We start from the raw sequence: 4948 nt of genomic DNA, 5'->3' as shown, positions 1-4948 counted from the left end.
CCAAACCTGCCTTCTGGGGGGCAAGGGCTGCTCCTCCCCAGCCACCCAAAGGACTTTACGAGAAGGTGCTCCTGCACCCTCTCTCCTGTGCCCAACACCACCAACCCAGTCTCCCCAGCCAGGTGCCCCCTTCTGCCCCAGGACGCAGAAGGGCTGAGGCCCAGCTCCAGCTCCACACCATGCACAGCCACTTCCTTCTGGAGGAACTTCCACCTGGCCATTGCACACAGGCCTGTGTAGGCCAAGGCACCCAGGGTTCCAACCCTGCCCAGCAAACAGCAATAAATCACATGCAGGAGCTCAGCCTCAGAAATGGCATCATGCAAAACAGAGAGAACGGTGCTGCACCCACATTATTTGTGTGTACTGGAAAGTTGCCCTCCTGCAGCCCCCAAAAAGCAGCTATCTGCCTCTCTGAAGAAAAGACTTCTCTTAATAACGTATTTTAGTGTCAAAACCAGAAAATTCCCCTCTGGCTTTCTAGGAACATCATAAGTCTGCAAGAAATACTACAGCCAAAAGGCAATAGTTTACAGGGTGTAATTTTTGACTTGTTCTTTCAGAATCATGCTTTCACGTATCTTGAAAGACTGTTTGCAGGGACAGGCATACTGGTTTTCCCTCTTCTGCTAATGGCACTGGTATTTTAAGCTAGGAAAACATCCCCAAGGATTGCATTTACTACAGTAGCCTGTTGGTATCATTACTTGCCTTGTTACTGTTTTGCTGTTGTGGGTTTGTCATTTTTGTTTTTTTTTCTTCAGATATGAGGTTCCAAATACACTGCAGCCATTAACCATATTTACCAGTCTGTGATGTGTAAATATGTTTCCCCTTAGCCATATTTTGTGTATTAGTCTGACTCTTCCTGCCAAGATGTTCACCAAATATGGTGCTTTATTAATTCCTGAGCACCTTCCCTCCTAACGACATGTTAGCAGCAGATTCTGGTTTTGCCTTGAGGATGCAGCTCCAAGTGCAGCAATGCACAAACAGCTAAAGCAGAAGAAAGGGAGGCTGTCAGGCACACAGATTTTTGTGACAACACACTCAAACTCTCCTGGACTGCATTCACCAAAACAAAACCCAGCACCAGGGTATCTTATGGCAGTGCTGGATCTGCAGCAAAAGCACCCGGTCCCGGTGAAGAACAGATGGGGGGACAGAGTCCATGAAGGCGCGAGAGAGAACCACAGGCAGACTGCTCCTGGGGAAGGAGAAATATCAAGTGTATTTTTAATACTCAGCCTTAAAACTGCACCGTTTGAAGACTGCTTGAACACTACTCTCCCCAGGAAGCGTGGGCAGGAGTGTAGGCTCTCATTAAGAACAAATCTTCCCCTCATCCCTAAATATAAGTGTGATCCAGATGGAACAAAATAAACGGTAGAAGTTGAGCCACGCTGGGCTGAGAGCAGGCATTTACCATCGCACAGAATTCAGCCTCCAAGTCATTTCCTGCAGCTTCTTTTTCTAGTCACCTGTGGTTTTATAATGCAGTTAAACCACACTTCACGTCTGCTACAGGCCAGGAAACAAGTACTGTGAAATGTGATTTCCAGTCACAGCAGCTGAGCCTTCATGTTAACTACACAACCATGTGCTACTCTGGCAAAAAAGCTAAAACCTCCTTGGCCAAGGCATCAAGAGATCAGATGCAATGGGAAAAAAATAAGAAAAAATGTTTTAAGGTCAAACACACATCAGAAGTTGTCAGCAATTACCAAACCTGTGGAGAGAAAATAAACATTTTCTATCTGATCCACCAAGAAACTGTGCAAGTCACCAGTCTTCAGGCACCAAGTCTTTGTACCAAGAATGCTGCTATATATAAAGACCACCATCATAAACAACATATGAGCACAACGATTAGTCATCCTGGATGTATATTAAATGTAAAGTTGGATCACCTTGTTCAACACTGAAGGAGAATACGTTAAGCTTATAAGCTTTCTGGTGATAAAGTGTTCAAGAGCTGTCTTGTACTATTTATCTTTGAAAACAAAGTTTCAGATCAAATTTAAAACATATACAGAGGTACCAACAAGGTAAGTAAGGCTTAACTATTGCGTGAAGGCTTTTTCCCTGAGCATCAGTGAGTGCTGGATGGTTGAGTCCTTCCATACTCTCTGTTTTAAGGTTACCAGCTTCTTGGAACAAAGGCAAAGATGGAATGTCTGGAAAGGCAGTGTGAACACTGGCACCACACCAAGATCCCAGATGCCTTCTTTTCCCCCATATACACAGAGTGACCCGCTCCAGGATAGAATGGGCTGTTGTTGCTCGGGAGGAAGTGAAGCATGTTTGTCACAAACAAGATTAAAAGAACAAAAAGAGCAACACACTCTCTTGCTGCATCATCAGGGTACTGCAGAGTGAAAGTAAGGAGCAGCCACTTGGAGAGGTTATTTTACTTTTTGCCTGTCTTTCAAGGATTTACACAATCTTTTGTTAGTGTTTCTCCATGTCAAAGAAGCCACCACTGCCTACTCTGATTCTTACAGAGAACTATCAGAAATATATAAAAAATACAAAGATTTTATAATGGACAACCCCAAGCCTGAAAGCACTGCACATTAAATAATAGTTTACATAAAATCAGTGAGATTTAGACTCCAAGGTGTTTGAATCATTCCAGGGTCCTTGGGATGAAGAAACAATTAAAGGAAAATCTTGCTGAATGCATGTCTGTGCCTTGATCTACTTTACAGGACAAGCAGGTACAGCACTATCACCTCCCAATGTCCTCAAAGCCCTGAGAGGCCGTTTCCTCTTTGTGGAGATAAAGCAGAGCGTGGTCCCTGAGACACACAGTGATGCTGCCATTGCAAATGTCAACGCTGCATATTCAGAACTATTTCTGGTGGCCTGGTCTAAAGGAATGATGAGAAAGGACAAGGCAAATGAAAAGCCTCCACTTCGTGATATTCAAGCAGAGCACGGCAAATAACGAACGTCACAGCTCTGAACCCAAGGGACCAATATCCAAACAAGGCCAGCACGGCATGAAACTGCTCCCAAAGGCTGCATCTAATTGAGAAGACTGTTTCTGTTTAGGACACTGACAGCTGACATTTAGTACTTCTGACACAATTTCCCACCTCTTCCCAAATGAGAATCACTTAAACACTGAGGCCTTGGAGACTCCCTTCGAAGGATTTCCAAACTGCTGCAACAAACGCAACAGCACCATCCCACAACAAAACCAAATCAAGCAACACTCACAGAGCTCCAGCACTGCTGCCAGTGCTCAAAGCAGCCACCCCCCCTGCCCCTCTGCTGCCCCGTAATGCTGAGACCTGGGGGCTTAACCCCCAAACCTGAGACAACTCTTGCACAAGAGGTCACATCACAAAGCAAGGCAGAACCTGAACCGAGGTTTCCACATCACAGTTTTCCACATCAGAACAACATTAGATCCCTTCTCCTGACCTTGGCGTTACGGTATCCACTTCCCCAGACTGCATTTGGCTCTGATTAAACAGCAAATTAGAGCAACACTTGTATGAATTACTTCTCACTTGTACAAGTAATTCTCTCGTGCAACGAAGGAATTATCCAGCAGACAGTATAAACATCCTCCCTGAGATAAATGTAAAGCAAGAATGTAAAGTCTAGATAAAGACTTTGCATTTCTTCTCTTTGCTCAGCTGATAACAAATCAACAAGAATTTAAAAGAAAAAGAAAAGTGAGAGGGAAATAGTTTTCAAACAGCCACCACAGAAAGCAAGAAACATCTCACCAAAGATCCTGACCATCGACCACCCTCTTCAGACGCACTGCATCACTCGGCCACTCAACATGCACAGCCAAGTGCTTCCAAAATCTCAAATTCTGACAACTCCTAAGATTACACTTCCTTATGCCCCTGTCAAAAGGCTGCAGAAACACCAATGCAGTTTGGATACATTCCCAGAAGTCTCCTCCAGCAACTCAAAAATACATATCACTACCAGCAGTTATAATGGTTTTTCTGACCCCTACTAGAGACTGAGAGTTGAATAGTGTCTGGCAAGCCGGTCCTCTGCACACATCCTCCCCCTTGGGCAGCAGAGTGGACACATTCCCTGTGGTCTCAGTGTTTACATCCTGCACCCTCTGCACCAAGAGAGGACAGGAGAAGAGACTCAGCTTGGTGGTGACAGGGCCCCACTGCCTGCCCGGGGAGGAGGGGGTTTCACTGACCATCTCCACAATAAACACGGGTTTGATGAACGGTTTGCTTGGGCAGAGGCTGGGTGGTGATCCCAACTGCCCCACGAACCCAGGCCTCACACATTTAACCCTGTTGGCACACTCAGAGCCCTCTGCATTACCTGGACAGTACAGCTGACTGCTCCACAAACCATGGTCATGACCGGATGCCCAAGACCTTGGCTGACAAGTCATCTATCTGAACAAAGACATGTGCAATTTGCAGTGCATTAATTTCAAGCCTGTCTCACAGCCAGCTTTCCCTTTTGCCTCCAAAGAGAGGCTGTGCCATATCATAATTCATGCCAGGCCACGAGCAGATGTCTGAAACTCCTGTACATTATCTTAGGAAAGTCTAACACTCAATTGCTTTTAAAAGACAGGGGAGCAAGTGAGTCACTTTACATACCTTGGCAGTCACATACAAGGCAATGGGTATGTCCAGGAAGAAATAACATCACAAACTGGCGAGGAATGGCTACATTTACCCGTTCAACAAGACTGGGTCCATGCTAAAACCTATTGCTTTGAAGACGAAATGGCAAGCATTCATCTCAAGTATTATTTCTGTACTAACGCACGGACATCAAAGTTGGAAGCCCATCAAATCGCAGACAAAACGCTTCCGCATGCAAACGCGTTACAGATGCCTTCTTAGCATTTCTCTAACATACGCAAAGGTGGCCCGGCTCCCTCTCCTCCTCGTATCTCCTGCGGAGATAATTCTCCGCAGGCACACAGAGACCTTGTGTC

Source organism: Manacus vitellinus, unplaced genomic scaffold, assembly GCF_001715985.3.
Source record: "Manacus vitellinus isolate BGI_N305 unplaced genomic scaffold, ASM171598v3 scaffold_19_pilon, whole genome shotgun sequence".
Taxonomy (NCBI): Eukaryota; Metazoa; Chordata; class Aves; order Passeriformes; family Pipridae; genus Manacus; species Manacus vitellinus.
Note: the sequence above shows the minus strand (reverse complement) of the source record.